Raw genomic sequence first — 12673 nt, forward strand, 5'->3', positions numbered from 1 at the left:
CATACAGTAGTTCCATTTCCAGTTTTTTGAGATACCTCCATACTGATTTCCATAATGGCTGCACCAATCTGCAGTCCCACCAACAGTGCAGCAGGGCTCCCTTTTCTCCACAGGCTCACCAGCACTTGTTGTTTGTTGATTTATTGATGATAGCCATTCTGACTGGAGTGAAGTGGTATCTCATTGTGGTTTTTATTTGCATTTCTCTAATGATTAGTGAGGTTGAACATTTTTTTACATGCCTGTTGACCATCTGTATGTCCTCTTTAGAGAAATGTCTCTTCAAATCCTCTGCCCATTTTTTACATAGGTTGTTTGCTTTTTGGTGTTGCGTTGCATGAGTTTTATAAATTTTGGATATTAACCCCTTATCAGATATATTGTTGGCAAATATCTTCTACCATTCAGTAGGCTGCCTTTTTGTTTTATTGATGATTTCCTTTGCTGTGAAAATCCTTTAAATTAGACGTAATCCCATGTTATTTTTTTTTGTTATTACCCTTGCCTGAGGGGATATATCAGTAAAAATATTATTCAGGGTAATGTCTACAAATTTACTCCCTATGTTTTCTTCTAGGAGTTTTATGGTTTCTAATTTTACATTTAAGTCTTTAATCCATTTTGAATTTGTTCTTGTATATGGCATAAGTGTTCCATTTTCACTTTTTTGCATGTGTCAGTCCAATTTACCCAGCGCCCTTTATTAAATGGACTATGTTTACTCCAATGTAAATTCTTGCTTCCATTGTCATAGATTAAATGACCATATAAGGATGGGTTTATTTCTGGGCTCTCTGTTCTGTTCCATTGATCTATGTGTCTGTTTTTATGCCAGTACCATATTGTTTTGATTACTATAGGCTTGTAGTATGATTTGATGTTGGGTAGCGTGATACCTCCCACTTTGTTCTTGTTTCTCAAGATTGCTGTGGCTATGCGGGGTCTTTCATGGTTCCATATAAATTTTAGGGTTATATGTTCTATTTCTGAGAAAAACATAGTTGGTAGTTTGATAGGAATTGCATTGAATCTATATATTGCCTTAGGTAGTATTAATATTTTAAATACATTAATTCTTTCTATTCATGAACATGGTACTTATTTCCATTTATTTATATCTTCTTTGATTTCTCTCCTCAGTGTCTTATAATTTTCTGAGTACAGACGTTTTATATATTTTGTTAAATTTATTCCTAGGTATTTTATTGTTTTTGAAGCAATTGTAAATGAGAGTGATTTCTTGATTTTTTTTCTTCTGATAGTTTGTTATTGGTGTAAACAAACTTAACTGATTTCTGAATATTTATTTTGTATCCTGCTACTTTAATAAATTTCTTTATCACTTCTAATAGTTTTTTGGTGTAGTCTTTGTAAATCTCTTTATATAGTATCATGTCATCTGCATATAATGACAATTTTACCTCCTCCTTTTCAATTTGGATGCCTTTTATTTCATTTTTTTATATTTAATTGCTAGATTTTATATCTAAGGGCTAGAACTTCCAGAACTACATTGAATAAAAGTGGTGAAAGTGGACAGCCTTCTTTTGTTCCTGATCTTAAAGGGAAAGATTTTAGCCCTTCCCTTTTGAGTATGATGCTAGATGCAATCTTATCATTTATTTCTTGTATTATATTGAGATACGATCTTTCTATTCCCGCTTGCTAAGTTTCTATCATAAATGGCTGCTGGATTTTGTCACATGTTTTTTTCTGCATCTATTGATATGATCATATGATTTTTATTTTTCATTTTGTTAATGTGATGTATTATGTGACTTGATTTGCAGATATTGAACCAACCTTGCATACTAGGAATAAGTCCCACTTAATCGTGGTGTAAGATCTTTTTAATGTGTATCTGAATCTAATTTGCTAGTGTTTAGTTGAGGATTTTTGCATCTATGTTCATTAGGGATATCGGCCTGTAGTTTTGTTTTTTTGTAATGTCTTTGTCTGAATTGGGGATCAGAGTAATAGTGGCCTCATAAAATGTGCTTGGGATTCTTCCCTTCTTCTGTATTTTCTGGAATAGTTTGAGGAAAGTAGGTGTTAAATCTTATTTGAGTGTTTTGTAAAATTCACCTGAAAGCCTTCTGGTTCAGGAATTTCGTTTACTGATTCAATTTTTTTGGTAGTAATCAGTCTGTTCAGAGTTTCTGTTTCTTCTTTGTTCAGAGTTGTAAAATTGTTTCCTTCTAGAAATGTATCCATTTCTTCCAGATTGTCTAATTTGTTGGCATCTAGTTGCTCATAGTATTTTCTTAAAATTTTCTATATTTCTGTGGTATCTGTTGTCACTTCTCTTTCATTTCTGATTTTGTTAATTTGGGTCTGCTCAGTTTTCCTTGGTGAGTCTGGCTAAGGTTTTGTCAATTTTGTTTTTCTTTTCAAAAAACCAACTCTTGGTTTCATTGATGTTTTGTAGTTTTTGTTTTTGGTCTCTAGTTCACTTATTTCTGCTCTGATCTTTATTATTTCTTTCCTTGTACTCCCTTTGAGCTTGATTTGCTTTTTTTTCTCCAGTCCCCTTAGGTGTAGAGATAGCCTGTTGATTTGAGATTTTTCTTGTTTCTTTACATAGTCTTGCATTGCTATGAATTTCCCTCTTAGGACTGCTTTTGCTGCATCCCATAGATTTTGAGTTGTTGTGCTTTCCTTTTCCTTTTTCTCTAAGTATCTTTGGTTTCTTCATTGATCTCATTATTGACCCACTTGCTATTTAGTGACATGTTATTCAGCCTCCATGTATTTTTGTGTTTTCCAGATTTCTTATTATAATTGACTTCTAGTTTCATAGCATTGTTGTTGGATAAGTCACTTGATATGATTTCAATCTTCTTAAATTTATTGAGACTTGTTTTGTGGCCTAACATGTGGTCTATCTTGGAAAATGTTCCATGTGCACTTTAGAAGAATGGATATTCTGTTGTTTTGGAGTGAAATGCTCTAAAAATATCAGTTAAATCCAACTAGTCTAAAGTGTCATTTAATGCCACTGTTTCTGCGTTGATTTTATGTCTGGGGGATGTGTCCGTTGGTGACAACTGGGTGTTGAAGTACCCTCTACAATAGCAACTGATGATATTTGACTTTATGTTGGTCATAAACTGTTTTATATATTTAAGAGCTCCAATGTTGGGTGCATATATGTTTATTATGATTATGTCCTCTTGTTGAATCGATCCTTTTATTATTATGTAGGTCCTTCTTTGTCTTTTATTGTAGTCTTCAATTTAAAGTCTATTTTGTCTGAAATAAGTATTGCTACTCTAGATTTTTTCTCATTTTGATATGCATGAAATACCTTATTCCATCCCTTTACTTTCTGTCTCTGTGTGTCTTTTGATCTGAGATGAATCTCTTGTAAACAGCATATGCATGGATCCTGTTTTTGTATCCACTCAGCTACTCTATGTCTTTTGATTGGAGCATTTAGCCTATTCACATTTAAAGTGATTCTTGATAGGTAGATATTTATTGCCATTTTGTTTTTCGTATTTCTGGTCTTCCTTTGTTAGTTTGTTTCTCCCTTTCTTTTGTTTAAAAATGCCTTTTTAACAATTCACGCAATGCTGGCTTGGTAGTAATGAATTCCTTTAGTTTATTTTTTTCTGAGAAGTTCTTTATTTCCCCTTCAATTTTAAGTGATAGCCTTGCTGGGTAGAGTAATCTTGGTTGTAGGCCTTATTTTTCATCACTTTGAATATTTTCTGCCATTCCCTTCTAGCCTGCAGAGTTTCTGTAGAAAAGTCAGCTGATAATCTTACAGGCGTTCCTTTTTAAATAACCCACTATCTTTCTTTTGTTGCTTTTAGGATTCTTCATCTTTAACCTTTGCCATTTTAACTATACTGTGTCTTGGTGTTGGCCTATTTCAGTTCAGCTTGTTTGGAACTCTCTGCACTTCCTGGGCTTGTATGTCGATTTACTTTACCAGGGTAAGGAAGTTTTCAGTCATTGTTTTTTCAAATATGTTCTTGATCCCTTGCTCCTTCTCTTCTTCTTCTGGTATTCCTTTGATGTGTATGTCATTATGCTTGGTGTTGTTGCACCAGTCTCTTAAGGTATTTTCATGTTTTTTTTTCTTTTTGTTGTTCCAGCTGGGTGATTTCTGCTATTTTGTCTTCTAAATCTCTGATCCGATCCTCTGCTTTATCTAATCTACTGGTGATTCCTTCGAGTGTGTTCTTCATTACAGTTATTATATTTCTTAGTTCTAACTGGTTGTTTTTTATGACTTCTCTATCTTTTTTTATGTCCTCGCTAAGTTCCTTAAACATTCTTATCATCAGTATTCTAAACTCTGCCTCTGAAAGGTTGGATACCTCTATTTCATTTCATTCAATTTCTAGAGGTTTCTTCTGATCTTTTACTTGGGACTTGTTTCTTCATTCTGGCTGTCACTTTGTAATTGCTTCAATGTATTAGTTTGATCACCTATATTTTGCAGTCGTTGCTAGGTGTTCTTGTAGTATGAGTCCTTTATATTAAGATTGCACAGTCTCCCTGTTCTCCTGTCCCATGTGTTCCAGAGGTATTGCAATTGAAATTGATCTTTAATTGCTGTTGGCTTGTCAGAGGGTGGGATTGACCCTCAGACTGATTATCTGGGAGAATTAGCTCTGTTCACATTGTATGAGATGCTGTGTGGCAGTTGACCCCCTCACAGGAGGTTTGGCCAACTATAGCCTTTTGTGCCTATGGAAGAAAATTTTTGAGAGTGTCACTTGTAGGCTCAACCAGGTAGTACTTTGGTTTTGTCTAACACTGGCCTCTGGGTGTATTGGTTCTGGTGTCTTTTGGGCGGAGCTCCCACTCAGAGACATTCAGCCCTGTCTGTTACTGGTCCGTATATACCTGGTAGGTGCCTCAAGGCTGTATGCAGTTGGCTGCTATTTGTGCTGTACCTGAGGTCATGTGGGTATGGTCTCTGTGTGAACTGAGGCTGGCTGCCCCCAATATTTGTCCTGAGGCTATTTAGCAAAAGGCACACAGTTTCCCTAGGCCTGTTGTCACCTACCAGATGCTGGTAAGGCTCAACTATTGAAAGAGGCTGTTCAGGAGCATGTATCTGGCTATTTGACCCAGTGTTGAGGGTGCTCTTGGTGATGTGGCAGTAGCTTGTCAAGATGGAGTTCAAGTGAGTTATGAGACATGATTGGTGTTTTTTAAGACCTTAATGCAGATTTAGGTCTTACACCAATACCTGGTCTGTGACCCCCTTGTGTAGCGTCCCAAGGGCACTACAGCCAGCCTTCACCTCATGCTCACAAATCACAAAAACTGCTCCCGAGTGGCTGTGGTGCAGGTTTGTGGTCACTGAACACCACAAAGTTGAGCCCAGGGCCCCATGGACCACCTCTGTTGTAAAATACCTTTTCCACAGTTTGTGGGGGTGGAGCCCAGCACTCCGGCACCCCGGCACCCCGATTGCCCCTGGCAGTGCAACTGTGGGTGGGCGAGGTGGTGTTACAGGTGTGTAAAAGCTGTGGTCAGTGGTTTCTACAAATTCAGTGTAGTCTCAGCTCCTGGACGAGTGCTAGGTCCACATCCGCTTCACAAAACAAAAACAAAGCAAGGCAACCCAACAACACCGAAAAACAAATACACCCTCACAGAAACATGATAAACCATGATCAGACATGAGAAACAAAAATATATAAAAGAGACAAAAACACAAACACCATTACAGGAAAACAAGACAGAAAAACAGTAACCAAAGCAATAACCAGATTAACAAGCTTGAGAAAAAAACGACAAAAAGGAAACAGATGAAAGAAAAGGAAAAAAATGAACAAAAATATGAAAGAGAAAGAAAAGAGAAAGGAATAATAAAAAATAGAAAAAAGAGGGGAAAGCAAAAAAAAAAAAGGAAAACAACGAAAAAAGAGAATAGAAAAAAAGGTTCTCCGCCTGCTTTAATCTGCAGACCACTTGCTCAGCAATGGAGAGTTTGGTTGACTCAATACCAGCTGTGTTGGGGGGAAGGGCCCAACACATCATGCATCATCCTCCCTCTCAGGCTTACAGTGAGTTTCCCGCAGTTAGCTGCCGTGTGGTCTGGGGCTGTGCTCATTACCAAAAATCCTCACAGGTTGCTGCAGGCTGTTTGCTGCTGCAAAAACCTTCTGTGGCCTGTGGAGGTGAGGGCCAGGCACCAGGGGCTCAGGGTGCCCTGCAGCAATGCAGCTCTAAGTGGGCAAGGCAGGCCCCCAAGGCACCACTCGATGTGGTCAGTGGCCCCCACTAAGTCAGAGCAGTGTGCGCTCTTGCACCAGCAACCAGCCTGCACAAACGTGCCATCAATGCCCCAGCCAGATCACGCAGTCACACAGCTCCCAGCCCAACACTGCCAGGAAAACTCCCAGTCTCAGCCTGTCCCAGTCAGCAGTCCGCAGATCAGGCAGAGCAGCCCGACAGCCAGGCACCACCCTGGCAACTCTGCACATGCAGTTCGTAGAGCCAGTACCCAAGGCTGCTCACATGCACTCACATCTCAATGAGCAGCCTGTAGGAACTAAAGCACGCCTGCCAGTTGCTACCTGGCTACACAGCACAAGCAGTGCGGAGAGCAGGGACCCAAGGTAGCATGTGTGCATACACACAGGCATGCCTGCAACAATTCTACCAGACCAAGGCATTTCCAGGCCTGACCCTCTGTGGGAGGGCCCAGCCTAAAATAATGGTGTCCTCTAGTACACTACTTGTGTGCAAGGTCCACACAGGGGGAACAATGGTCCCAAAACCTCCAGCTCCTGCACCAAAGATGCTCAGTTCAGTCCTTCCCTTCAGGCTCCTGGGCCCCTGCTCACGTAGCCACTCCCTCGGCCAGGGACAAGGGGAGTGCTCTCTAGCAAGCAAGTTCATGTGCCAGCTCCACAGTAGTGTGAGAGGTTCTCTAGCTTCCCTCTGCCTCACCAAGTTGTGCAAAGCGAGTCCTCACTAATTCCTATGCCAGCTATTACAGAACTCTTCCCAGCAAAGTAACTCTGGGCTGGTGAGCTTGGTGTGGGGCCGTAGGGTCCCTCCCCAAACATGAGAAGCCTGTCCACCTCAGAGGTGTCCCACACTAGATTTGCCCTCCCTCCGTGGGCCTGGAGTCAGCCTGCCTCACTCTCCATCCCTCTTACCAGCTTCGACCTGGCCTCTTCTTTAAATCCTTCGTTTAGAGGTTCTGTTCATCTAGAGTTCAGGGGACTTCTGAGGTTGAATGTTGTATAAATTATTTGTAATTTTGGTGTGATCCTGGGAAGCAGTAGGCACAGCACCTGTCTATTCTGCCATCTTACTGGAAGTCCTCTTTCTCTGGTTTTAACAGCCAGAATTTAAGGGAACTTCTCTCTCTGGCACTGTAACAAGGGTTGGGGAGCCTTATGAGGGTCTGAGACCCTTCAGTCCTCTGGGGGGGGGTACCGCCACACCTGCGGTATTCCTCCTGATTTTTAATGGTCACACACAGGTGTGGGATTAATGTGCTCTGTGTCTCTATCCCTCCTCTCAGTGTCAACATGTTTTCTTCTGTATGTCTGTAGGTGTAGGGCTTCATTTCAGCTAGACTTCAGGTAATTGTCAATGATGGTTGTTCTGTAGTTTAGTTATAATTAATCTGGTCCTAAAAGGAGGTGAGCACAACATTTGCCTACTTTGCCCTCTTCATCAGAAATCCAAGAATCTGTTTTGTACCTCTGTCTCTACCATTTTTGGATGTTGATGTAACCAAATTATAACTTTGTGCATTTAGTGTCCTTATACACAAACTAATAATTATTTTAAATGCATCAATCTCTTAAATTAGGTAGAACAGAAAATGTGAAATTATAAAGCAAGGTTTTATAACTTTATACTAGCTTTTAGACAAATTTTTTTTCAAAAAATGCATTAGTCTCTTGAATCATATAGACAGGAAAACATAGAGTTATGAATTGTAGTTGCAATAAGAGTCTTGATAATTATCCAGGTTGTTTACTTTTATTGAGAATTTTATTTTTTATATAACTTTAAGTTACTCTTTATTATCCTTTCCTTTTACTTTGCTGGAGACTTTTGACTCCATTACCACTAGACATATCATGTAGGATATGTCTAGTGGTAATGAAATGCTTTAGCTTTTGTTTATATAGGAATGTTTTGTTTATCCCTCTATTTTGAAGGACAGTTTGCTAGCTATAGAATTCTTGGTTAACAGTTTTATTTGTTTATTTATTTTCTGTGAGCACTTTATATATATATATATATATATATATATATATATATATATATTGTCCACTGCTTTATGGCCTCCACAGTTTCTGATGTGAAATCTGCTTATAATCTTATTGAGCATCTTTTGTATATTATGTGCTTTCTCTTTCTGCTTTCAAGATTCTCTCTTTGTCTTTGGCTTTTATTAGTTTGATTAAAATGTGTCTCACTGTGGTCTCTTTGATTTCATCTCCTTGGAGTTTGCTGAACTTCATGGATTTGTATGTTAATGTCTTTTATTAAACTTGGAAAGTTACTCAGCCATTATCCTTTTCAAGTGTTTTATCTGCTTCTTTTTGTCTGTCTTTTCCTTCTGGTACTACCAAATGCATATGCTGGTTTTCTAGATGGTGTCCCATAAGTCCCTTTGGCACTATTTACTTTTCTTCACTCTTTTTTCTTTTTTTCTGTACTTTACTCAATAATGCCTATTGTTCTGTATTCAAAATTACTGATTCTTTTTTCAGTCTGTTCAAATCTGCCTCTGAATTCTGCTAGTGAATTTATCATTTATTGTATTTTTCAGGTCTATAATTTTTGTTTGTTTTCTTTTAGACTTTCTATCTCTTTATTGGTAGTTCCATTTTGTCCATTCGTGGTATTCCTGACTTTAATTATATCTTCCTTTAGTTCTTTGAGCATCTTTAAGTCGATTATTTTAAAGTCTTTGTCTAGTAGATCTGACATCAGGGTTTTTTCCCCCAGGGACAGAATAATTTGACTTCTTTTTTTTTTAACTTTTGAATGGGCCCTATTTTCCTTTGTATTCCTTTGTATGCCTTGTGATTTTTTAAATTAAATATTTGCATCTAATAATGTTATAATTCTGGAAATCATATTCCCTCTCTTCCCTGATTTTGTTTTTTTAAGAATTGTTTTTGCTTAGATTTATGTATGTATGTATGTATTTACTTATATTTATTTATTTTTGTGGGCTGTTTCGGTGCCAAGGGTTAGTCTTAGGTGTAAACTTAAGGTCTCCTCAGGCCTTTTCTGAAACTTTGACATTTCCTGATCACATACAGTTGCTTTCCAACTGTCACTTTATATGCATTTACATTTTAATGTGCCGTCGCCAGCGACTCATGGCAGCCCAGCTCCAGGTTGAGCTGTTCTTCAGCATCTTAGCTGTGGAGGGCAGTGTCACTGGCCCTCATATGTGGAATCCGAACCGGGGCCCTCTGTCGTCCCAAGCCAGTTCTTAACCATCGCGCCACTTGGCCGGCCCAAGCCCTAGCTCTTTTAATCTTCCCAGAAGTCACTTCTGTTGTAGGGGAAGGTGCTTGTCACAATGAGGGAAGGTGTAACCACAATGACTGCCTGCTATTTTGCTGTACCTGTGTGATCAGAAGCAGTAATCAGTGATCAGAGCACAGATCCCTAATATTTGTAGGACAGAGTCCTTTTTGTTCACTCTGTCTCCTGCAGCTGTATGCACACTGCTCTAGAAAAATGTACACAGCTGCCTGACACAGGACTAGTGATAGAAGATAGGTTGCTGACTATATTAGTAGCAATGATCAATTAAAATTTACTCTCTAAGTCTTTGCCTGGATGTTGCAATTCTTCAGTAAACTTGAGAGACCAAAATAATTACAGATTCTGCCAGTAAAATTCTTTCCTAGGTGAGGACACAGATTCCTGGTACTCCCTACTTTGTCATTATCCCAGGATCCTCTAATTTTTCTTGCTTTTTAAAAAAGTATGCATGTCTAAACCATATGGTGTTTGGTTTTCTTCTGTTTTACTAGTGTAAAAATAGTATTATACCACACACCATTTTCAACTACTTAGTTTTTCTTTATTTAGCATTTTATTTCAACAACTTAAGCATGCTCTCTTTGTGGAGCTTTGTTAACACATAAAATAATAGCTACCTTGTATACATTTATTTCACACTTTGAGGAACTGCCGAAATATTTTCCAATTTGTTGCATTAATTGCAAGAAATTAGAGATAAAATTTATGTGGTGATAGTGTAGGATATTAGCAAAGATTTTTTAATTTTTGCAATAATTGTATTGTTGACAAAAATATCTAGCCTAAGAGAAAATGTATAAGAGTTTATTTGAGCCAAACTGTTGACAATTGCTGGGAAGCAGAATCTCAATGGATTGAGAAAATGCTGATAGATGGTGATAGATGAAGTGGGTGGGAGAAAGCAAAGCAGGGAAATCTTTGGGATTGGATAAAAGTACATTGGAGAGACAGGTATTCCTCCCACACAGGTGGGTGCAGAATAGCTAACGGTTAGGTTTTTTTCTTTTTTTACAGCACAAAGAGATGGTAATAAGGAGATAAGCATTATAAGGAGGAATTTTGTAGTTTCCAGTTCTGGTCTGTAAAAAGGTTTAAAGATGTTATGTTAGGTACAGAAAGACAACAGGCCCACTGAAAAGGCACAGATTAACTTAATGAGGAAGATGAAGATGTGACTTCCCACCATGGCCCACTTAGTTAAAAAAAATTTTTTTTTAAGATTTTTATTGGGGAATTGGGGGGATGGGAACAGTGCTGGGGAATTGGGGGAAGGGGAACAGACAAGCTGCTGTCGTTTTGTTCTTCAATCTAGTTGTGGAGGACGTTGCTTCACTGGCCCAAGTTGACACCATCATTGCGCTCTTCCCGGGCGAGGTAGATCAGTCACCGGCTTCTGGACGGCCGCTCACTGTGGCTGCTGGCCGCTCACGCTGGCTGCTGGCTTCACACGGTAGCCCATGGCAACCCACTGCCACAGGGGCTGCAGCCTACGCCGTCGCCAGCGACTCATGGCAGCCCAGGTCCAGGTTGAGCTGTTGTTCAGAATGTTAGCTGTGGAGGGCAGTGTCACTGGTCCTCATATGTGGGATCCGAACCGGGGCCCTCTGGCATCCCAAGCCAGTTCTTAACCATCGCACCACTCGGCTGGCCCTATTTAAAAATTTTTATGTTCACACCATCGTCTGTGGTTATTTTCAGTTTCCTGAGCTTTTCAGGTTTAACATGTGGCCCCCTTTCTGTCCATAGTATATAGGTTTATTTTGTCATAACAGTAATAGAAACAGAAGAGAAAAGAGTGTTGAATAATCTACAGATTAATGCCTAGAAGTTCACAAGGATGTTTTTGAAAACAATAAGGAGATATATGTGTAATAAATCCTTAAGGATGTCAATGTAAATGACTTAGACAAATATGAGATTTATGAAGGTATCTGTTAAATATGCAATTGCATACATGATTTTTCTAGTTCTGTGGTTGTATCCCTTAGTGTTTAGTGTTTACTGTATAATAAACTATCCCAAATTTTAGTAACTTGAATAACTAAGTCATTATTATTGCTTATGAGTCTGTGGGTTGGCTGAGAATCTCTTGTCTTGGCTTTTGCATTTTTCCATGGCTGACTGTGGGTTAGATAAGCACTTTTGCTAAACTCTCATATGACCAGGACCTCAGATGAAATAGTTAGTCTCCCCTTCATGTGAGCTGTTATCATCCAGTAGGCTATTCTGGGTTAGTCCATCCCACTGGAAAATTTCTGAAAGAAAGTGAAAATATGCAAAGCTTCTTGAACCTTTGTTGCAGTACTACCATATATGTACTTCTGCTGCAAGCTAATGATGAAGCCCAACATAGATTTAAGGGATATGTAGTTAGACATTTTTATTAGGAGTTGTTATGAAGTCCAATTGTGAAGTGTTTGGATACAAGAAAGACTTATGACTTTTTTTACAATCTCTGTAGTGGTTTTGAAAGATGTGATTTCTTTCTATCTCTATTTCCTGAACTGACTCTAACAAACTAGTTCATTGCTTTGTCACAGTAATCTTTAAAAAATGTATTCTGAAATGTAACAAAGCCAGTGAAACATCACTAACATTTTTCTATAAATACAAAGTGGGTCAAATATATAGTAATGGACAGAGAATGGCTTTGAATGGCAAAAACACAATACAAAATAAAGATGATGTATTATAGAATTGTACACTTGAAACTTACATAATTTCACTAAGCAATGTCATCCCAATAAGTTTAATAAACATTAAAAGAAATAAGAAAGAAAGAAAGAAAGAAAGAAAGAAAGAAAGAAAGAAAGAAAGAAAGAAAGAAAGAAAGAAAAAGAAAAAGAAAGAAAGAAAGTATGAAAATAATTAATTTGAATTGTTTGGGCATTCTTAAAGTAAAACTAATAATATTTCTACCATACTCTTGTAGTGTGGAATGTTTTTGATGTAGCTTGCAACTTCAGAAATCTTGACCCCTTTGTTTATAGTGCACTGCTGTATTCATGTTTTTAGCTACTGCTGGGAAGTTTAATTTGAAGATGTTGCTCTGTTACAACACACTTTATTTTGTAACAAAAGACTCTGATGTTTGTAGTACAAAACATATCTTTCCTTAATTGTAACACTGTCCTAGAGTGAATTATTAGAGTTTTTGGTTGTTTGTTTT

General features: G+C 38.2%; 1 protein-coding gene across 3 annotated transcripts in view; it reads left to right on the forward strand.

Moving 5' to 3' along the window:
- Nucleotides 1-12673, forward strand: part of LOC109376047 (gamma-1-syntrophin-like) — a 464896-nt gene that overhangs the window by 169260 nt on the left and 282963 nt on the right. The gene's annotated exons all lie outside the window — the stretch shown is intronic.

This window comes from Hipposideros armiger, unplaced genomic scaffold, assembly GCF_001890085.2.
Source record: "Hipposideros armiger isolate ML-2016 unplaced genomic scaffold, ASM189008v1 scaffold_1042, whole genome shotgun sequence".
NCBI lineage: Eukaryota > Metazoa > Chordata > Mammalia > Chiroptera > Hipposideridae > Hipposideros > Hipposideros armiger.